The sequence below is a fragment of the Cydia strobilella genome, chromosome Z (assembly GCF_947568885.1).
Source record: "Cydia strobilella chromosome Z, ilCydStro3.1, whole genome shotgun sequence".
Classification (NCBI taxonomy): domain Eukaryota; kingdom Metazoa; phylum Arthropoda; class Insecta; order Lepidoptera; family Tortricidae; genus Cydia; species Cydia strobilella.
In genome coordinates this window covers 50872929-50897757 of record NC_086068.1, presented here as the reverse complement: position 1 = coordinate 50897757, position 24829 = coordinate 50872929, and the positions used below count along the sequence as shown (strand labels likewise).

The window sequence follows — 24829 nt, the reverse complement described above, 5'->3', positions numbered from 1 at the left end:
ATTGTAATTTTTAACATTTGATTATAAATAAATAAAATAATAATAATAAAAATTTCCATACAATACAACTAATAGGGAACGCTTTAAGGATGAGTCACGTTAGACCGGGCCGTGACCGGGCCGGAGCTTCCGGCGCTTACTTTTCTATGACATGACAGGTGATCACGTGATGCTTTCCATAGAAAACGAAGCGCCGGAAGCTCCGGCCCGGTCACGGCCCGGTCTAACGTGAGTCATCCTTTAACGGTGACAGGCGGTTTGGTGCAACCGACCCTTATTATAACATTATTAAAAAAATATATGAAACTGGAAGTTTTGGTCACTTTTTCCTTCGTATATAACATTTATTTCGGTTTAGTGGTACACTTCGTGCTCTTAAGGTTTTATTTTGTTATTAATATGTTGTGCTGTGATTAAGTATTAACAAAGAGAACAGATAGTATAGATGGTTATTGTCATAGTAAATTTTGTAGTCACAGTCATTTTACTGCCATCTATCGACACACGATTAAGAGTCCCCGGCAAGCTCGGCCGAATTGCACCTTCCCATACAAACGTAGTTCCGCTCTCATTTTAAAACTACGTGTTGGACTGTAATAAAAATTTGCATATACAATGAAATGAGGTATATATCTAGGTCTGAAATTAGTTTATATAGCTCCAGTTTATAAAACAAATGAAGTAGCGCAAAAACAAGTTTTGTATGAAAAACTTAAATTCGCTGTATTTTTTTAACTATGGCATCTGACTGAAGCTACATAAACTAATTACAGACATAGATATGCCTTATCCTATTGTAAGAACAAAGTTTCAGAGCAATCTAGCTAGTCGTTTTAAAATGAGAGCGGAACGTTTGTATGGAGAACCGAGCTTGCCGGCGGAGACCCTTAAGATTCACCGATTTCGCGAAATAACACTCGATAGATGGCGTTGGCGCTCGGTGCGCGAGCGCCGGCAACGCTAAGCGCGTTTCAATGAATAAAACTATCAAAAAATGTATAATATATGGATAAATGATTTTTATATTGCCATATGACTATAATACGACTGACCCATGTTTTTTCACTGATATGTGTTCAAATTGTTAAATATCAAACGGCGTCGTCAACGCCATCTAGCTAAAGTAAAGGCCAAAGGTGTGGCGCCATCTATTCGGGAATGACTTTTTCTTGATTTCCGAGGCACGTTTTTTCCTTAGACTATTCAAGGAGTTAAATATGTCTTTGGTATTAATTTTACGATTTTAATCACAAAAAAATCGCTTGACTATCTGTTACCTGAAAACATTGCTCACGGTTATGCCTAGTTAGTTTATCTTAAACGATACGAACCTAAAGTTTCTATTTATCTACTCTTAGCTCTTATTATTTACTATTTCAATATGTACCCCAAGCCCCAAGTTTTACTTTATAGATTGATGACCGCAGCAAATAAACAGTTTTGGGCGCTTGCTGTGCTCTTAGTTATTTAATGATGCGGCATCTATCTACAAATTCTGCTGTGACTTAGGTACCTATATATTGCGCCGGTGTAGGCACGTAACGTACTACAGTGAGAGCAGAATTTGGCACACCGACTATTTACCTTTGACATTGTATTCAAATTTAATCCTTATTGACATGCTATTAAGGTAGCTTAAAAATTAATCATGTTGAGTACCTAAGTTACCAGCTCGAAACCACAATCGGCCAAAATGCCAACGGTCGCCGAACGAAGCTTCGGACATTGCAAACATTCCTTAGGCAAGTCTCATTGGACCACGGTCACCACGTCATTGGGTTGTATTATATATTAAGCCACATTTCCAAATAATTTAAAAAGTTCAAATAATTTTACGATGACATATACCGTTCGGTATATATAAACAGACGTAATAAAGAGCATAAATAGGTACGATTATTTGTTATACTCGTACTTATTTCAGTACCTAGGTAAATGAAATAAATTGTCACCGCGTTAACTGATCAATCGAGTAATGGATGGATAGAAAAAGGGGATGTGTAATGACGGAATGATTAGTTATTATCGTCGCCGTTCGGCGAACAGGGACAATGGAAAAAAGGACTAATTAAGGACGAGTCTTGTGTGAAGGGCCGTTACGGTTCATTAAACTTTATTTTGTATCTTAACTTTCGTCATTTATTTATTTTTATTTGAGTATAGGTTGGCGCAATACCTACTGAAATCAGGATGGTGCTAACCTCTATACTAGTTCAAACACTTGATGTGAAACTTCGTAAAAAGCAAAGAGGATATAATATTACACACATTACGGAGTTATGTTATGTTAGTTATCTTTGGTAAAAAGTAATCCAATCTCAACAATTTCAGAAATACGTTTTATTATACTCTATATTTAGACAGAAATTAATATAAAACTTTTTTTATTCTGTTTTAATATCAAATATACTGAACTACGGGACCTGGGCAATAAAGTTTTAGTTATTTCCAATAAGACAGTGTCACGAAAATGTAAATATTATTTTAAACATGCCCTGCCTATGATTTGTTTACGATTGCATTCATGTACTCGTAGTATTTTCGGTATCGAAATGTCTGTACGAGTATATTACAGGGGGCCGAGCAGAGATGTAGCAAAGAGGATATAATAAGATAGAGCGGTACTGTCATAGTAAATTTTTTAACCACTGTAAATTCACTGCCATCTATCGACATACTTTAAAACTAAAAATGAAGATTTATAAAAATACGTTAAAATGTATTTAAATATGGATAAATGATTTTTTTATTTGCATTAATTATTTTTATATGATTTTGACCCATGTTCTTTCACTGGTATGCGTTAAAATTATAAGTAACAAACGAAACCGTCAACGCCCTCTATACGAGAGTAGGCCAAAGCTAGTGGCGCCATCTGATCGAGAATCAAATTTTCGTGATTTTCGAGGCACGTTTTTTCCTTAGACTGTATCCATCGATTACGGCGTTATATCTAGCTTTGGATGTAGTAAGCGGTTGCTCACAACGAGAACAACAGTTGTGTCACTTGTGTCACATAATCAGAGGCGAGTTGGCTGCTCCGATATCGAATGGGCAGACGTTGGCTATCCACAGGCGATATCTATTCATTCCAGCGCAGTGCATTCCATTGTGGAGCTGGAAGTGGCTGGAGCATTCAGATTATGGCACGGGCGCACCCGAGCACTGTTCCGTCGAACCGATTCAGTTTGGATTCAGTGAACTTGGGACTGTTTTCGCTGTACCTACATTAACTAGTTTGAATTTAATTGTTTGATTAGTATTGTTCGATTTGAATGCGTCGACGTATTTAGACAAATTATATTGTAACCGCTTTTACTTCTAATACTTATTGGTGCAATAAAGAAATCTACTTACTCAGATCAAGTTATTGCGGACATGATAGTAACTAAGTTAATATGAGACTGACTTGATTAAATTCCATACTGTCTATATATGGTTGGTAAGTAATGAGTTCTGCCTTTAAAAAATACCTGTAAAAAAAAACCAAATAATACACTCGCCAACCCCATTGCTAACACCGCGGATCGTGAATAACGTCTGGAGTGAAATTACGGCATATGAAGTTGTGAATGCGGTTAAATAATTCATGAACACTTCACCTAAGCCCCGAGGAGCATAAGAACGCCTAGCTACCCGAATAAGAACAAGCTTTAAGCATATTGACAATAGACAATTCACATAAAAGGAGCTGGAAACGCTCGTGAGATGTCAAATGTCTCTCGTGAAGGATACATCTAGATTTGTGGGTGATGCATTGTGCCGTACAGGATTTAAATTCATAACATTTATACGCGTCGAGTTTTCGCGTCCCTTAGTGGCAGTTATGAATGTTATCGTTAGTTTGCATCTGTGCTGCATTTCAGTCCTCTACAAAGGGTCGTAAAATTATTTGAAAATTTATTCAATAAGCATTCACTGCAAAATATTCAAAGCAATAAAGCTTAAGTGCAGTTGGACTTGTTAATAAAGTCTTGTAAATAGAAGGAAAAGTTAAATGTAGATGATACTTAACTCAAGTACAGTACACTATGTAGCGTATGTAGTGTTCCGTATTTTTATTAACAACAATACCAACGCTTTATAAAAGAGTGATTTCTTTATATAGTTTTGGTTTTTATATATAACTAATGGTTTGCAATTGTTTAAATAAAATTACCTTATTGCTGTGGTTCCTAACCTGGGGGTAATTACTCCCGCGGGGGTAAAACTGGCATTTTACGGGGGTAAAACTGGCATTTTACGGGGGTAAAACTGGGATGTTACGGGGGGTAAAACTGGTATTTTACGAGGTTCAAAATCAAAGATAACAAATACCTATTTATAAGAAAGAATATTAATGATTATGGAGGAGGGGTAAAATCGAGTTCCCTAGTTAGTCAAAGGGGTGACAGTACTGAAAAGGTTAGGAACCACTGCCTTATTGGCTATGACTGGCTGTGGCTAACTCGGGCATACTAAGGCACTTTAGTATTTTTATTTTAGTACTTAGATTACGTACACAATACAAAAATGGACTTTATTAAATAAGAATAAGGTCGATATCTTTCTAGCATCAAACCCGTGCACGTGTATTATAGACGGCCATCTGCGCCGCCGCGCCGCGCCGCCCCGCGCCGCCCGCGTTCGCGCGAAGAACGCTCACCTAGGACACTTCCATACGTATCAACGCAACGGTTTGTTTCTCCCTCGCCGCGTGGGCCGCCGCGTCGCACGGCTTCGTTTCGCGCCGCGCCGCGCCGCTTCGCTTCGAGTTCGCGAGTCGTTCGCCTACGTAAGACGCATTAGTTGCAAAAGCAATGTATGGTATGTCTGGTAAGGGATACACAGATAATTTATTCCTAAATTATGGATGGTTTCTATGTCGATACAATTTCTATTAACAACGACGGGACTTAATCGCGTAAAATAGTGAGTTTAAATCAGTGTAATAAAATTTCTATTATTTAAGTCAAGCTTTATTGAGCTTATGTAGGTCGATTTGTCTCATAATATATATTAATTATAATTTTTATTTTATTCATATGTATGATGCCTATAGGAATTATTTAAAAGTGGGAGCAGGCTAAATAACAGGGAAATTTACTTGCTACCGTTTTCCGGAGGTGTTACGGTAGAATAATGGAGTGTTCACATAAAAGCAAATTAATTAAGCTCATACAATAGATTGCTATTAGTGGTGTTTGCGCAAAAAGGGTCGCGGGGACGCACAGAAACGCGGCTCATCGGGCGTGAGAATATCGATTTGTATTTTTACTGTAGCATTTACATTGAATTATTATATGAAAATCCTTTCTTTCACTCTCTTAGCGTTATGCTACATTTTTAGTTACTTTTAGCGCAGTTACCTATATATTTATTTTTGTCGACTATACCCCGGTTTTTTCATCATTAGAAAAGACTACACGAAATTGACGTGTATTTTTAACCGACTTCAAAAAAGGAGGTTATCAATTCGACCGTATTTTTTTTTGTATGTATGTTATGTCATAACTCCGTCATTGGTGAACCGATTTGGAAAATTGTTTTTTTTGTTTGAATGTGTATATACTCCCAAGTTGGTCCTGTTTTTGTCAAAACCCAGTTCTGATGATGGATCCATGAGGAATCCAGGGAACTCCTCGAATCTTACAGCCATACATACATATACATATATACATACATATGCATATAGCGATTTTTGTATTTTTATTAATAAATCAAGTATTACCCCCGGAAAAGTTCAGGTAAAGTGACATTTAATGAAGTGGAACTGCTGATGATGATCAAAACGAAACTCTTTAACGATGCATAGTTCACTTTGACGATTTGTCCTCTTCGTTATGTTTACTAAGCCAGTAAGATTTATAAAGTACATTTTTATCAAGGTTTAGTCTGATGATGGATTCCATTAGGGATTGAGGGAACTCCTCAAATCTTATAAGCATACATGCAGCGATTTTTGTATTTTCATAAACAAACTAAGCACTAACAATTAAAAAGTGCCATTTGATAAAGTGAAACTGCTGATGAAGACCAGAACGGAACTCTTTAACGATGCATAGTTCCCTTTAGCGATTTGTCCTCTTCGTTAAGTTTACTAAGCCAGTAAGATTTGTAAAGAATATGATGGATTCCATGAGGGATTGAGGGAACTCCACAAATATTATACGCATACATGCAGCAATTTTTGTATTTTCAGCAATAAACTAAGCATTACCAATTAAATAATGCCATTTGATAAAGGGGAACTGCTGATGAAGACCAGAACGGAACTCTTTAACGATGCATAGTTTCACTTTGGCGATTTGTCCTCTTCTTTATGTTTACTAAGCCAGTAAGGTTTATGAAAACATTTTTGTCAAGGTTTAGTCTGATGATGGATTATGCTGCAAAAGTCTCCCGTCCCGGTGTTGCTCGAAGAGTAAACTACACAGATATAAATATAGATGTATATATTAAATCTGTGGTAAACTACATAAAAAAAATAAACTAAAAAATCCGGCACCGACTTCAAACGTATCACTTGCTAGCACATAGAAAAGGAATAATAATACCTATTTTATTTTAGCTTAGAATAAATTTAAATAGAATAAATTAGAATAAAATTTATTTTATCCTTTTTGAAGTCGGTTTTTCTTTTTTTTAAGTTTATATTTATTTAAAACTCTTAAAAAAATAGTAACTATTTATTATGAAACCAAAATAATGTAAATAAACATACTGTATGTATGCTATATGATTTTTACATATTTGCCGTGATTTATTTTTCAAGTGTTTTTCAATAAAGAGACGTCAAAATCGTGTAGTCTTATTCTAAGCCACCTGGTAAATAAAATCAGATGCATTAATGTCAATAAGTAAAGTAACATAAACCTTATGAAAACATTTTTGTCAAGGTTTAGTCTGATGATGGATTATGCTGCAAAAGTCTCCCGTCCCGGTGTTGCTCGAAGAGTAAACTACACAGATATAAATATAGATGTATATATTAAATCTGTGGTAAACTACATAAAAAAAATAAACTAAAAAATCCGGCACCGACTTCAAACGTATCACTTGCTAGCACATAGAAAAGGAATAATAATACCTATTTTATTTTAGCTTAGAATAAATTTAAATAGAATAAATTAGAATAAAATTTATTTTATCCTTTTTGAAGTCGGTTTTTCTTTTTTTTAAGTTTATATTTATTTAAAACTCTTAAAAAAATAGTAACTATTTATTATGAAACCAAAATAATGTAAATAAACATACTGTATGTATGCTATATGATTTTTACATATTTGCCGTGATTTATTTTTCAAGTGTTTTTCAATAAAGAGACGTCAAAATCGTGTAGTCTTATTCTAAGCCACCTGGTAAATAAAATCAGATGCATTAATGTCAATAAGTAAAGTAACTGGAAGTCCATATCCATATCACGGCAGGTCACAAATCTTAAAGGATGGTGTTCCTTTTGTATCTCATAACTCATAACATAAAGTACCTAAAAAAAAAAATTTTTGATCAGAACTGAAGTGTATTTTTAAATGTGCCTTCCAAACTTTATTTTCGTTATAAACAAAACCTTACAATTGTACGTAGGTAGTCTTCTTATCTTAAAACTGTATTTAGTCAAAAGTGAAACCTTTAATAGAATCGGAATGAAAAGTATCTCGTTAAAATAAACACTGTGTGGAGTGCGGGCAACCGACGGTTTCATTTTGAAATACGATGCGCAATTACTTTTGAAAGTTAGCTTGCCCAGAACTAAAGTGCTCATCAAATGCTTAATAAACTAACAAACTCTTTTAACTTTACTGAGTAAACATAAATTATAAGTTAGCACTAGTTAAACGATTATTACATGAATGTTTAATCTAGGTTTGCAGAGAAAACAAGACAACACCACCAACACTACCAATAACACCAATGCAAACACGCATTTGCAATTCGGCGTTTCTGGAAATCAAATCTTAATACAATGTTCCCCTTTCATTCCCTAACATACATACATATTATGTCGCAATTGCACTTAATAAAGGGGAAATCCGGATGGCAACTGCAGCTGCATTACTATTTCCGCATCACTGCTGCGGCGACCACGAAGCTGGCGCTGTCACTGACAATTTCCTTAATAAAATGAGTGTAATTCGCAGCCGTATTACTAGGTAGGTCAAGCAATAAGAAGGTATAGAGGGAAATGCTAGGAACACAATTTTTGACTACGTAACTTTTTTTGGACTAGGTAGGAGATGAACATGTCAAAAGGGGGGGCGAGGAGTTTAAAGGTTATTTTTTTCCATTTTTCACATATCTTGGAAACTTTGCGTCTTAGCGACGTGACTACTTAAACAAAACGAAAGTTGATTAAATTTGCTACAATTTTAATTCAGTCAAATTTTTCGATATCTTGAATAGTTTTCGAGATATTCTCTATTGAAAGTTTATTTGGGGCTCTAAATTTTATCTTGATATCTACATTAATGAAGCTAGGAAGCTACTAGGCCATGTTTGGTATAGTTTTCGTATAAATCGGAAGTGATCTTGATTGTCTACATCATAGCAGCTTTACTGATGTAGACAATGGCCGGGTTTGGTATCGTTTTCGTATAAATCGGGGGTGCTGAATTCATTTATGGTATCAACATTGACACCATTCCTAAATAAAAACAAAATTTAAAAAAAAGCCTTTTGATATGTTCACCTAACTAGTCCAAACAACGCTACGAAGTCAAAAATTGTGTTCCAAGCATTTCCCTCTATAACTTTTTCTGAACATTCATTTCCTGGCCTATGGTGAAATTAGAACGTTCAATCCGTCACTCATTTTTTCAAGGAGATTGACAGTGATAGCGCTCGCGTCAAGAACATAAGATTTTCTATTTGTCATGTCTTTAAAACAAATATATATATAACATAAAATAGGTATCTTAATGTGTTATATTTGTTTTACTAAAAACGTATTAAATTTTTGTATGTTGCTACGGAACGCAGAATACTATACCTAACCTTCGCGCAGCATGGGTCTATATTTAGCTAAATACATATACTATACGGTCATATAATATTATAGTAATAAAAATTATCGGCATTTACTGTATGTATGTAAGAAATACAAATATCTGAATAAAACTTGCCATATTCAACTGTAGCATGTCAAATTGTTGAAATAGAGTGGGCTGAAACTCGAGCGGATTTCATATATTTTCATTATATTAAAGCGAGGGTAGAGAGCAAACAGGTACGAGTACCAGGCCGTGACGCTAAGTTGGATTTATAACCGCCACCTTTTTTGGGGATTTGAATATAATAGTTAATAAACGGTTTTCCTTATATATGTATAACATACTTAAGTGTATTATTTTATGAACACAATCGTTTGTAACTATTATGTCAATCAGAAAATATACATTTTTCATAAATCTTTGGAATAAAGCAATATATAACAATTTAAGTAAAATACCCCATTTCATATACCCCTAATAGAAGCAAATACTAAATAGGTCACATTTTTTATAAATTTCTGTTTTATTTGCCAATTAATGGTAATATTTTTACGCTGAATATAACGCAATCGAAACATATTTTTAGTCTACAAAAAATATAGTGTTGCAAAAGGTCTATAACCTTGCAGCTATGGGTATTATCGATTATTTGTATGAACTATTGTTGTGCTCCGACGGGGGCAGCGCAGAATCCTAGGGGGCCGCCCCGCCCGCTCCTTTCGACAGGCCCGAATAAACAAATACACCACAAATTTCATTTACAATCATGAGTTTGGGAGTTTCTGCGAAATCACGTCAAAATATCATAATAGGTATAGGTACCTAATTATTATTATGATTAAAAATATAATAATGATTTAATACTATTGGCAAGTAATCCAATAGGTTATTACTGCAAGTATATGTATGAACATGCGAAATTGAATTTTATTCATTCATAATGGTTAACGAAAAATAACTTGTATAGGTACATAAATATCAGTGCAATTGAATGGTTTTACGATATTTCATACTTTACCTACTAAATTGCCTTAATTATATTATATTTTGTTATAGAATCTAGAGCACCGTAAAATAAGCGTACTGCCTCAGTTATCCGATGTTTTATAGGGTCAGGTGTAATTGTATATTAGAGAATGATAAAGGAATTGGTACTTGAATGTAGGAGAACCTAAGTTGCGGCTTGCTCCGCAGCGCACCCACTCACCCGAGACTGGTTTAGGCTGATTAACTGCTCCATAGAATATGTTCACAATCAAAACAAAGACCTTAAGCCGATCAGTTAAGAACTCTATTTGTGTAAATGGTATCTATATTAAAGTTTAAAGATTACATAAACGCTCCTGGCGTACCCACATATATAGATAGGCCTTTGATAATTTAAAATATCGGTTTATTAAACTGTGGTTCCTTGAAATTAACTTAGTAATTTTATTTAGTTGGAAAAAGATGAATTATTAATTATCTCCTAATCAGTCCAAGTAAAAAGCCCTGCGTCATGGATGGATGTTGTTTTTTTCGAGCATCTTTTATAAATGTTAATAGTTGGTTTAAAAATGAAAACCCTCGTAATGATAGTTATTTGTACTTTAATACACATACATATAATTTGATTACATCTGTTGCAGGAGATGGTAACTAGAATGCATGGATCTTTTGAAAGGAAAGGTATGAAAATAAATATAAGCAAGACGAAAGTAATGGTATTTGAAAAGGAAGAATATATGACAAATTGTGAAATTTTGATTGGTCAAGAAAGAGTAGAACAAGTGAAAGAGTTCGTGTATCTGGGAAGTGGGAACCTTGTTTACTAGGGACGGTAAGCATGAAAAAGACATTGAAAGGATAGTGAATGCTGGAAATCGCGTGAATGGGGCACTTAACGCTTTTATGATCAGCCAGAAGGTGTCGCAAAAAGCACGGTTGGCTGTGCATACAGGGGTGTTGGTGCCTACACTTATGTATGGTAGCGAAAGTTGGGTATGGCAGAAGAGGCATCAGAGCTAAGTGAATGCAGTGGAAATGAGAGCGTTGAGAAGTGTGTGTGGTGTGAGATTACAAGATAGAATTAGGAACAGTGTGATAAGGGAAAAGTGTGGACTGAACGAATATGTAGTGACAAAAATTGAGAAAGGTATGTTGAGATGGTTTGGACACGTAGAAAGAATGAGTGAAAGAAGGCTAACAAAGACAGTGTATATAAAAGAGAGAGAAACGGGAGTTGGAAGGGGCAGACCTCGGCGAATTTTCTCTGATCAGATCGGGGAAATCCTGAAGAAAGGTCAGGTCAAGAGCACCCTAAACCGGCGAGCGTGTATGAGGAATGTTATGAAAGTGAAGGAAGCGAAAGAGGTATACCAGTATCGTAGCAAGTGGAAATCCGTGATCTCTGCCTACCCCTCCGGGAAATAGGGGTGATTATATGTATGTATGATTACATCTGCGGCATAGAAAAAACAAAACTACCAATTCAGCGGTGCGCAATGATGGCAGCTCCACGTAAAAGACCGCGGGCCAGGAACAGATTTCCATGACCAATCGCCTCCCGGGCGAAAACTCGTATAGTGGTTTCATTCCTCAACCCACCAACGGAGCGGCAGCTGACGTTCACGACGGTTCATCATACGTAGCCGTTAACCGCTATACGAGTTTTCGCCCGGGAGGCGATGACTGACGAAATTTGCGCCTGGCTCGCGGTCTATAAACGGACCGAAGTTATTGCACTGCACGTATACAGGCACGCCGAGAACAGCAAGTTCCGAGTAAATTGTTCGCTACAACCTGACGTTAGTACGTTGACGTTACCGCGTATCCACAAAGCACTCACACTCCCTTAGTTTCCAATAAACTGCATGAGAGCTGTACAAACGTCGTCCAATTTAATTTAATTCCAGTATTAAAACAAAACACGTTGTTGAGTCAATACTTACTTACTAAACAATAGTACATTGTGATACAAGTGTGCTAAGTTGGTTATCACACACGAGGCGATATTGTGCGCGCGAACTGTAAGCGAGCGCGCAATAAGAAAGCCGATGTGTGTGACCTATGCACACGCGTTTCATACGACTTTTTCAACACACTTGCGAGGAAAAAAGAGAAACTTTCATATTAATTAAATTTTATTTGTTAAAACAGTAAAACTATAAAATCTGTCATACTGCCGGCCGCTCCTGTTACCTTCTTAACTCAGTCGGATAATATAATGAAAAAGCACGAGTATTATAATATGCTGAAAAGGCACGCGTGTTTAACATCCAGGATTATGAGCCAAAAATCGGTGGAATAAAAACGTCGTTTTGAGGAAGTGTGTTGAAAAATTATTGTACCAAACTTTTAGTAAGTACTACTTACTAAGTAGTATGCACTAAGAGTTTGGTATAATAGTGAAAAACCGGCCATGTGCGAGTCGGACTCACACACGAAGGGTTCCGTACGATTAACTATAAAAACGGTCACCCATCCAAGTACTGACCCCGCCCGACGTTGCTTAACTTCGGTCAAAAATCACGTTTGTTGTATGGGAGCGCCACTTAAATCTCTATTTTATTCTGTTTTTAGTATTTGTTGTTATAGCGGCAACCGAAATACATCATCTGTGAAAATTTCAGCTGTCTAGCTATCACAGATCACGAGATACAGCCTGGTGACAGACAGACAGACGGACAGACGGACAGACGGACGGACAGACGGACAGCGAAGTCTTAGTAATAGGGTCCCGTTTTTACCCTTTGGGTACGGAACCCTAAAAAATCTAGCTTAAAACAATTGAGACTTGTACTAGTAGTAGTAGATATTATCTACTTGATTTTGCTAATCTATTTTGTATGTTTTATAGAAAGTATACCTACTTAACTAACTGACTATTTAAACCTGTTGCACTTGTTTTATTTTCCATAATTGAATAATTTTACCAACACAAAGTTCTTAATGGTAAAAGCGAAAATTAAAATACCTTATTTCCGTCTGGTATTTTGGACTATTGCACAATGAAAACTAGTAGATGAAGCGCAGTCCAGCGGCAAAGTTACAAACATCCAAACTGAAGACAAATGAAGGTAAACTTTCATTGAGTGGATGCCGCTTCGCTGCATTATTTTAATTAAGCGTTAACTAGTTACATAATTCACATCTTGTATGAATTGTATCATTGCATTCTTATTACTGTTTTTCTATTATTATTTCCAAAATACTCTTGGAAAAAGAAGAACAGAATGTCAATGATACATAAATGGCCAGTTCTAAATCATTAGCACAAATTACCTTACGAGGAGAGGAGAACTTTATTTTATCATCGGAAGGTCCGTTAAATAGTGAATAACTGTTATAAGAAGGTTATTATTCGTAAGGTTATTATTACTCGTAGAGTTCTAGTAACAGTTTTGGATCCGGTCACAATTACTTTTAAAATGACCTTCGGAAGGTTTACAAGTTATGAATAAGTAGGACATGATAGGAGTAAGGGTTACGTTTTGAAAAAAAAAACGCCTGTAAATAGCTCGCGGCAATAACACCCCTGCTACGCAAGATCAAACGCTTGTTAAAGTAATTTGGCACACCAAGACCTACTTTATTACATCCCTATATTGCCGTCTTGAGACAATAAAATAAACCACTTGACAATAGTTATTTGTTATACAAGGGTGCAAAGTTGTATTTTACCCGCGAGTGTAGAATTGCAACAAGAGCAAGCGAAAGGATTCTATAGTTGAACCTATTCCTATTCTAAAATAGAATCCTGAGTGTAGCGAGTGTTTCAACACACGAGAAGTAAAATACATTTGCACCCGTGTGTAACACAAAACTTTTCACCTCACTATAGCGAGGAAAGTGCAAATCCACAGGCGTTAGATCATCTTCACCACTGGAATCACTCATTTTTTACGATATTATAACAGAAAACTCAGGAAGTTGTGTATTTTTACGCGAGTCGGTGAGAAGTTTTTAAGAAAAAAATTTGTTGACAAATTTGTTGACAAATGTTGACATTTCTGACGTACGAAATGTCAACGATGCGTTTTGAAATTGCATCGACTCAACTTGTGCGTTCAGTTATATTTAACATCATTATAAAAAACAAACGTTTCTTATGGAATTTTAAGGTTTATGACTTAAAATCATTAAATAAAGCTAAATTTGGTATTTTTTATTAGATTCTCAAACCATTCATTTAATGATAATTAATATCGAACGAACCATTATCATGAGCGTTTTACGTTTTGTTATCTGTCAAGCTACTTAAACACGCTCCATCCAAGGTCAAATTACTTTCCCCACTAGTGGATAAAACGTGTTTTTCCCCGCTTGTTTTGAAGGATAAAAGACAACTTTCCGAGCTAGTGAGGGGAAAATAAACTTCTTTCGCCTACAAGTAGTCGAACATTTTCATATACGGTCCTAGGCGTTTATTTTACATTCTTTGTAGTAGCTAACAAACATGTATCTATGTAGTCACTATTTACCCGATAATTATTCCAAAATTTTATTTCTCCCTCGCTTACTAGGTGCATGACGCGTATGGTGACGAAAGAAATAAGTATTAGCATTAATTTTATTGACTGCTATTCTATAAAATATTCCATTCCAAAATGTTCCGTATCGAGGTTGTTAGAGTTAGACCAAGAAAAGTCTGCAACGATCTTGATATCATACGCAGTGCGTTTTTTTATACGTCATAATTTCATAGAAGTGTGAAGTTTAAAATAAAACTTGCACTGCGTGTGCTATAAAAATCGTTGCAGACTTTTCTTGGTCTAACTCTAGTTAATTTAACTTAGTATTTAAATTTGAATGAAGGAATATTTTAATTACCTGAAAGAAATAATTTATTCGCATAAAAATAATGAAATAAAAGATAAATATAACAAACTAATGAGTTTACGTAGCAACTTATAAATTTTGTAGATGAACCTAGACAAAACTTTTACTTTGTAACACCCCGCGGTCCAAGCGTGATGGACTTTGATGATGACATTTTAGTTGTTAGATTCGTCTTGGTTGTAAGTGATAAACGCTTTAATATTTATATAATCTCTGCATCTGCTCTTACAATATTCCCTAACTTAATCAGAGGGTCTACTGCGGAAATCGAAATTACGATTTTTTATCTTCACGGTAGGTACCGTACTTAGAATCCTAGTGATTAAATAACTTGTAAATAATATGTAAGAGTAAGTATTATTAGTAATAATTTATTACTTACAGCATGTCAGCAATACAATCTAAATTATATACTAGATTGCAATCTAACATAGGTTATAATTGTGGTGATCAACATAAAACCGGACAGTTTTCCTCCTAAGGGATGAATGATGTTGATGTACTTATGTCAGATTAATAAATGCGATTATGCCAGCTAATCTGAAGATAAGTAAACTAGATATAAAGAAAATAAAGTCAGTGCATTTGCCTCATAGTTAAGTTGCTATTAGATAACACGCGTAGGTGTCGAGCGTAGGCGTCAGGACGAGATACCGACAAGTCCCTGGCGAGCCTGTGGCGGCCAATGGCCATGCAATAAGTAAAATGAAAGATTTACCACGAACAAGCTCCGCGGACCTCGCAGAGGCGGCGCGGGCGCCGGGCACACGGTCTTCGCAACAGCGATGTGTGGGCGGTTAAGCTCAACTAACAACACTACAACTTTAGCACCCAAGGCGCCATAGCCCACAGCTCACATTTATCTGCTATCATTAAATGCTGCACTTAAAAATCAAAAGAAGTAGGTATGTGTTTACGCGCTCCATTCATCGCATTGCGTGACTAATAAATACCTCCAGACTTTAAAAAAGTTTGACACTCGAGTTGAACTTAAAAGTTTACCGATACTTTCCACGAAGCCAATTTACGGTTCTCGCTTTACCATCCAGTATACGAAAAGTAAACGTCCGTTACGGTGAATCACTGGCCAAAGAAAAAGACTCGCAGCTAGAATTAACTCAAACTGCACAAAATGTAAACATCAAAACCATCTCTCGTTGCGTGTTGCGTCCACTGGTATAGCTCCGATTAGGACAGCGCCGTATAAGGGAGTTATAAATAGTCTGCAGCGAGCTTTGCACACCATAAACAATAATTCTTAAGACGATTTGTCACAGTCGCAACTGTCGAGCCGATGGTGCGAGGGCACGGAGCGCGACTCGGACGGAGCCGGGTACGGCGCGAGGCGAGCGCGCGGCGGCGGCGCGGCGTCGCGGGAGCGTGCGCGCGCGTCCATTGCATCCGCTCAACAGGACGGAATAGTCGACAAAAGCACCAGGGCCTTCGCCCCTTCCGAATCCGTGATCGCGCGGGATACAGCGAATGTTAAACACTATAGCCAAAGCTATACGTGTCAGTATGAAAAACTAAGCGAGAGTGCCATCTGCGCCAGGGAGGGGCCCTTGCATTAGCGGGATGACATTATGCACTCACAGAAGGGTTCGCGGCTTATCTCGTTAAATCAGCCGTCCCTGCTGCGGTAAAATAATTTACAGCAACGACCGGCGGAAAACAGCTTCCGGGTTGCAAACTACGGTGGGATTACCGTTTGAGAAGCTTCGAAATTACTATTCTCTGAACTTAGTCACGGAAGTTTAACCCAAGAATAGCATGCCTATTATAACAAATAAATAAAAATCTTCTCGTAATGTTAATAAGAAATTTATATTATGTAATTATTCATTTCATTTAAAAATATTAAATGATGTCCCAGAAAATTGCAGAAGAATAATTAAAATGAAGCTTTGCAAACTTTTTTCATTCGTGTTTCGGTAGTATTTTATACCAATATTGGCGATAAATTTTGGTTAGGTATATTTAAAGATAAATTACAACCATCATGATATTCATTAATTAAAAAACCCTCCCAAAGCAAGTAGGTACTACTACTAAAATACTGCACCCATTGAAATATAAATTTAGTAATTATGTAATACGTCTCTAAGCATAGTGTAGCTGGTTACCTTTCGCATGCGAATTGTTGTATTATAATAATAAGAGGGTGCGTGCTTGCAGCCCGGTCCATGCCATGCCGTTGCATCATTATGAATTTTAGATATCGATAAGTGGCATCAATATTCATTGTCCAGCTCTTGCTTATCAAATATGTAACAAATCGCATACAGTTTCAAAAAACCGGAGTTAAATGATCTTCTTTTTACTCGTTTTTAATTTTACACATATTATGTATATAATTATCAATTCATCGCCAATCATTGGAGTACTGATTATTGATCACCAAAAAAATATATATGAAAAAAAAAAACTAATAATATACCTACTAAGAATAGATAATTATTTTCTTAAATGATTTCGCGATAATCGGTATCCTTAGCAGGAACTCGGCGAACACAGTCATTGTTTTACTAAGTAGCGTCCTTCAATTCTCCTTTGGTTGGGTTTAATTTCAACAATAATCGACGAAATAAGTTTTTACCGTATTGTTAATATTCATTTATTCGTATTAACTAGGAATTAGCCCCGAACTGTTAACTCGTGATTCGCCAAAATCTTGCAATTGAAAAAGCTACTTATTTGACCACATGATTTTATACTTGATTAATTAAAAGATATATATACCTATTTAATTCGTGACGCGATTGAATAAACAATTTACAAATTTAAGATGGCGGGCATTATATTAATATAAAGGGGCCTTTCGGGTCCACAGATATCAATTTTCAAGATGATCAGTCCAAAAAAACCGGCCAAGTGCGAGTCGGACTCGCGCACCGATGGTTCCGTACTTTTTAGTATTTGTTATTATAGCGGCAACATAAGTACATCGTCTGTGAAAATTTGTCTAGCTCTCACGGTTCAGGGCAAAGGAATTAGGATGTTAAGTCGTTACCTAAGTCACCTACGCTTTGCAGATGACATTGTAATTTTTGCAGAGTCTGCCATTGAACTGGAAAATATGATAAACACTCTAGATAAGGAAAGTAAAATAGTAGGACTACATATGAACACAACTAAAACGAAGATAATGACAAACAGTCGAAAAAGAAAAATATATGTGGCAGGTACCGAAATTGAATATGTCCATGAATACATATATCTTGGAAAACAAGTATCCTTCAGCCCATCTAGCAACCAAGACGAAGTAAACAGACGCATAAACAATTCATGGAAAAAGTTTTGGTCACACAGAGAAATCTTAAAAGGTAATTATGCACTACCATTAAAGAAAATCGTAATGGACACTAACATCCTACCAAGCTTAACATATGGAAGTCAAACATGGGTCTTTACAAGTAAAGTCAAAAATGCAATTACAACCTGCCAGCGTGCAATGGAGAGGAGTCTTATAAAAATAAGAAAGGTGCAAAAGATCAGGAGTGAAAACATAAGGAAGAAAACCAAGCTTACAGATGTTCTCCATCAAAGCCTACGCCTCAAATGGCAATGGGCAGGGCATATAGCTAGGTACAATGACAGAAGATGGACACTAGAATCTACAAAATGGACAGGACCAGCAGGGAGAAGACATAAGGGCAAACCAAAAAGAAAATGGACGGAAGACATCATCTCGGTAGCAGGCACAGAATGGTTAAAGACAGCCTAAGATAGAGACAAATGGAGAAAGTGTGAGGAGGCTTTTACCCAAAAGGGATCTACATCAGACTAAATTGAAAATATGTAGTAATTTTGCAATGTGATGTGGAAATAAAAAAGCTTTATTATTATTATTAATTAAAAGGTATATACCTATTTAATTCGTGACGCGATTGAATAAACAATTTACAAATTTAAGATGGCGGGCATTATATTAATATAAAGGGGCCTTTCGGGTCCGCAGATATCAATTTTCAAGATGATCAGTCCAAAAAAACCGGCCAAGTGCGAGTCGGACTCGCGCACCGAGGGTTCCGTACTTTTTTAGTATTTGTTATTATAGCGGCAACAGAAGTACGTCGTCTGTGAAAATTTGTCTAGCTCTCACGGTTCATGAGATACAGCCTGGTGACAGACAGACAGACGGACAGACGGACAGCGGAGTCTTAGTAATAGGGTCCCGTTTTACCCTTTGGGTACGGAATCCTAATGAAGAAATCCAAGATGGCGGTCGTTTGTTCAGATTTTGACTATGGATTCATATGAAGCGGCCTTTCGGGTCCTGAGATCATTTTTTTGTCATAATCAGAGCAATTACGCATGAAGAAATTAATGAGGCATGAACTTTGTCCATTGTTAACCCCCGTTATGTATTAAGAGTACGTACGTAAGTACGTACGCTATGGCCACGCATTCTTGCAAATGAGTTGACCAGTAAGTAGGTACCTATTAAGCAAGACCCTTTATTAAGTCGCATTTGGGCCTTCAAGCTCGATAACCCCTTGATCGATCCTGCTCGTGTTAGAACTTCAAAAATATAATAGCCTCATCGACGCTTTTCCTAATTTCATTTAAATTACAATAAATGTAATAATAAAGTTATCGCGAAACAAACTATCAAAAAAAAAATCTTAATGCCGGGAGGTGCGTAGCCTCGGAGTTGAATGTAAGAAATTCGTTCACGGTAAGCTCACATATAAAAGTTAAATTTATCATTTATTTTGTAGCTTAAACTCTACCAGCGGCCGTATCATGGTCGCATTTTTATCACTCGTCATGTTATGCGTCACTTTCGCTCTTACATACAGTATTTTATAAACATATTATAAGCTCTCTATGATGTGTTCAGGAACCGCATGTTATTACGAGCGTCATTGCGGCAACGTTGCGCGTCTGTCACCAGGCTGTATCTCATGAACCGTGAGTGACCTGAGTGACGTGAGTACCTTATCAATTTATCATTCTGCCATTAGTTATAATACATTTTGCGTGAGTGTAAGTATTTTACTCGACAGTCATCTATAGGTAGATTCGTGTGTAGGTGTACAGAAGGCGAGATCTATTCAATATACTAATGGGAGCTTTCATCAAGGAAACCTACCCATATTGCTTTATACAGTGTACATGCAGTCGGCTTGTTTCAGGATATGTCCCGACCAGCCGACTGGAATTGCGTTGCTCTATAAACGTGCAACCGAACTTTTCGGAGCCACGGGACCAAAATCCAATTGATTGGACACCTCCATTTCACTGGCATAACCAAATCTGCATATGTATCACTTACTACCTTGCAGTACAGTAAACCTCGATGTCTATACACCTACAGATCCATTTCGTTTGTGGCCTGCGCAATATTGGTTGTTACTTGTGTCTGAGTAAATAACGCAAACCGACATAATAAAAATGTGGGATGATAATAATAGTACATTACGAAACAAGTGCGAAAAAATAGGAAATTCGCAACGAGTGGCGATAAATTAAAACACGACCGAAAGGAGTGTTTTAAATCGACACGAGTTTACATATGTATCGTACAACGTTTTACAGTACATATGGCCCTTTATATTTTCGACATAGTTACGTAATGTGCTAATTATCGCACTAGTGCGGTAAAGTAGCACTATATGTACTGTAAAATGTAATTAAGGACAATTTCTGAACATTTGTGCGATCGATCATTCAATTCTTACTAATTGAACCATTTATTGATCCTATCTACTGCATTCTTTATGCATCTTGTAAACACGTACTTTATAGGTTCATCGTTTTCGATCTTTGGCGTGACGGCTAACTTTCTATGGTGCAGGCAATAAAACACTTAAGATTAAGTAAAGCATTGAGCTCTCAAGACGCAATTTACGACAACGTAAAAGTGTAGTTTAAAACAGGTATTTTCACCAGAGGCCAGTCAAGCGCACGGCAGCCATCGTAAACCGAGCGCGCTCTCCCGACGGCTTTTCTATCAAACAATATGGATGTATGATGCTCAATACCAGAACCAGTTAACATATAAGAGTAAAACGAAAATAAATCTAGCCTATTCGCCAGTCACCATTCTTATAAATGTGGAAGTTTATGTGTTGAGGTTTTCGGATGTTTAATACATCTGCCACTTAAGACAAAAGGGGACGTCACGTGGCCGCTTCTCCGTACAAACGTAGCACGAGATGGTCTGATGCTGTGAAGAGGGTGGTAGGCGCCTGGCGGCATTATGCAGTGCGTGCCCATGTGGCTTATGACCGCACACTATGGAGACGGAGCATACGTAGTCGCGATCCTCAGCAATGAGGGACCGAGGAAGAAGAAGAATGCCCCTTCGTTATTATTTTATTTTATTTTTGATTATTATCAGTTACATAGAAGATTTTAAAAATTGCATGGAATTTGATTAAATCGCTCCTCTCTCGAAATCGAAAAATTTCAAATGAAGGGGCATAGTTATGGTTAATATACAAATAATAACCATATTTTCCATACCTCATGTCAATATCCAGAGAGGAAAATGGGGACTACGTTTGTGTGGTCGTCCACTATCCACATGAAACAACTAGGGGCCTAGCCAAAATGGCAGTCGTTTGCGCTACGACAACGAAACGCTATATACCTGTCTCTCTATCGCACTAATACGGAAGAGCGACAGAGAGACAGTTACATTTCCTTGTCGTAGTGCAAACGATTGTTACATTGGCTAGGCCCCTTAACGGATTATAATTACGTTTGTTACTTCTTTAAATATTCCATTAAATAATTTAAATCCGAAATCGTGCCTCTTAAGAGCGTGAAATATCGGACAGAACTGTGTTGTGATGGTTTTAAACACGTACCTATATATATATATATATATATATATATATACCGTAAAATAAAAATAATCAGTCAACTTAAGCAGAAATATATAAAATAACTTAATTAAAAAAATATATATATAACTAAGTGTCTTATCTTATAAACATTCCAGTGAGTACAGTACAGAGTCCAAACTACACAAAGTACGTTAATCAAATGCCAACATTGTTGTTTAATCTTTACGCTTTATATTACGCTAAAAATAGGAGATGCAAAGTGGTCGAAGCGCGCCATTTATAATTATGTTATAATGTATTAGTAATACTTGCTCAACATGATATAGTATGATGGTGGCTCTCAAGCTAATCTTGTTAAGTTTCCTAAGAAAACTAAAATTAGCAACGGCTATTAATAAAGTGTACGAGAGGCAGCGATGTTACAGTTTACTCAGATCAAAAAACCTATGATATGCATTGTAGTACGAGTCGGACTCGCGCACTAAGGGTTCCGTACCATTACGCAAAAAAAGGCAAAATCACGTTTGTTGTATGGGAGCCCCACTTAAATATTTATTTTATTCTGTTTTTAGTATTTGTTGTTATAGCGGCAACAGAAGTACATCATATCATCTCTGAAAATTTCAACTGTCTAGCTATCACGGTTCATGAGATACAGCCTGGTGACAGACGGACGGACAGTGGAGTCTTAGTAATAGGGTCCCGTTTTTACTGTTTGGGTACGGAACCCTAAAAATAGATTTGATTACATACCTTTTTGCCTTTGTAGTAGCAATACATATAGGTATATAAATTCTCTTACCTATGGTTTTAGGGCATAATTTAAACTGGAAATTTCGTAACCTATGCAAAAATACTGTAATTATAAATACTTATAGCTTTGTATTTAATAAATAATTACCTACTTGCAAGTAAGTTCATTGACACCCGGACTACCCGGAGCTTGTGTAAGTATTAAGGGTATTAATCTGTACTAAATATATAACATACCTTCACTTCATGCATCCAAAGCGAGGCGCTTTGAACGCAAAATGCACGGATTGTTAATTGCTCAATTGCTCATGTCATGAGTGTAATCTAGAAGTAAACGAAATTACCGTCACACCTATGCAAAAGACTAAAATCTTTCTGATTGTCGTTTGTGTTATGTTATGTTAACTCTATTTAGTAACATAGAGTAACTTATACTAGAGCGGTACTGTCATAGTAAATTTTGTAACCCCAGGAAATTCACTGCCATCTGTCGACACACTTTAAAACTAAAAATGAAGATTTATAAAAATACGATAAAATGTATTTAAATATGGACATATATGGATAAATGATTGTTTTATTTGCATTAATTATTTTTATATGATTTTGACCCATGTTCTTTCACTGGTATGCGTTAAAATTATAAATAACAAACGAAACAGTCAACGCCCTCTTTACGAGAGTAGGCCAAAACTAGTGGCGCCATCTGATCGAGAATCAAATTTTCGTGGTTTTCGAGGCACGTTTTTTCCTTAGACTGTATCCATCTATTACGGAGTTATATCTATCTTTGTTAGTAGTAAAACTGTCTAGAGAGGGAATGAACGATGTTGTACGATATGAATATAAACAATTATTTGTGGGTAAATTCATCTTTAAATTCCATTTTTTATAAGTACATATACAGACAGTAGATTACGTTAGAATGTAGTAGGAAAATATATTTGTAGAAATACCCTTGTAGAGACGTACAATTTGTTATGAGATTCAACCAAATTTACGACATACTTACCTACTACTTACTTACTTATAATTTAAAAGCAAAAATGTTCATTTTTTTATTTTTTTAGATGGCGTACCAGGGATACCCGCTGCTTGAACATGAAGTAGATTATCTAAATACAGGCGTCGTTTGAAAATGCTAAATATATTAGTATGTATAAACTTTTTTGTACACACGAAATATTACTTTTAATAAATACTTTTTATGAATATACAAGCCCAGTAAAATTGCTAAGGGTTATAAAATACCCCATGCAGTGGTCTATTTATTTATTTTCACCTTTATTGCACATCAGAAAAAGGTACAAATGGCGGACTTGCCTGCTGCATGCCTCGTGGTGGTGGTGGTGTCGTCTGTACGTGGTTTGTTGAAGAAATTGATGGCTATGTCAACATAAAATAATAACACAAATTTTCTGTTACTTTACAATGTGTCCCAAGGGTAGACTTTGATTAGAAGTCACCTATGTACCATTTAATTCCAATGATGAATTCATTTAGGAATCCCATGCCTCAGTTTTACTTTGCATGTAAACCTGTCAGTATATTCGAGTATTAAATTAGATTTGTCCCTACATTATTAGATGAACACCTTTGCTGCTAACTGAGCTATACCGATTTGAACCCCATGTATTTTATTACGTTCAGGAAAAGTTAATGGTTTCACAGAAATCTACGAAATTTGGTTACATTGATAATCATAGGAACAGTTTTCAGACTAATACTTAGTATTATTATTTTGTAAGGGAATAACCGACTAACATTCGTACTACCATTTGAAAATATTATATTAAAAATAATCAAGTTATGTTATAACGGTCAAAGCTTCAGCAAGAATACAAAATTGTTGAATTTGCTCAAACCATATTTTTTTCATATTCGTAGTCCTACTAATCCTTATTATCCTTAATGTCCTCTTTTTTTTATGTAATAGGAAGCAAACGAGCAGACGAGCCGCCTGGTGGGAAGCAGTCATCGCCGCCCATGGACATAAGCAATAGCAGAGGAGCGACTTATGCGTTGCCCACCTTTGAGAACCCTAAATACCTGCTTCTTGAAGAACACCATGTCATAGCGCAAGGGAAACACCTCAGAAGGTAGCTCATTCCATAACTTGCACGTCCTGGGCAAAAACGAGCGAGATGCCCGCTTGTTTTTGGTTTGCCACGTGTCAAGAAAGTGAGGATGAGCTTTGTTTCTTTGGCGGGAGGTGCGGTGGTAAAAACGTGACGGTGGCACCAGATCAAAAAGTTCTTCAGAACATTCCCCATTGTACAGACGGTAGAACACGCACAGAGAGCCAACGTCCCTCCGAAGGCTAAGAGGTTCCAAACCGACTGTGAGATCGGGATCGCCAACAATACGAACTCCTCTATAAATAAATATAAAAAAAAAAAAAAAAAAAGCTTTTATTTCAGGCATTTACCCATATTGCGTACAAAATTAAATACTACTTAAGAACTAATTGACACTGTAAAGGGGTGCCAG

The 24829-nt window shown here is 36.4% G+C and overlaps 1 protein-coding gene across 5 annotated transcripts in view; it reads right to left on the bottom strand.

Annotated features, from left to right (window-relative positions):
* The window catches only part of LOC134753937 (protein sickie), a 292384-nt gene that overhangs the window by 112979 nt on the left and 154576 nt on the right, over positions 1–24829 (bottom strand). The gene's annotated exons all lie outside the window — the stretch shown is intronic.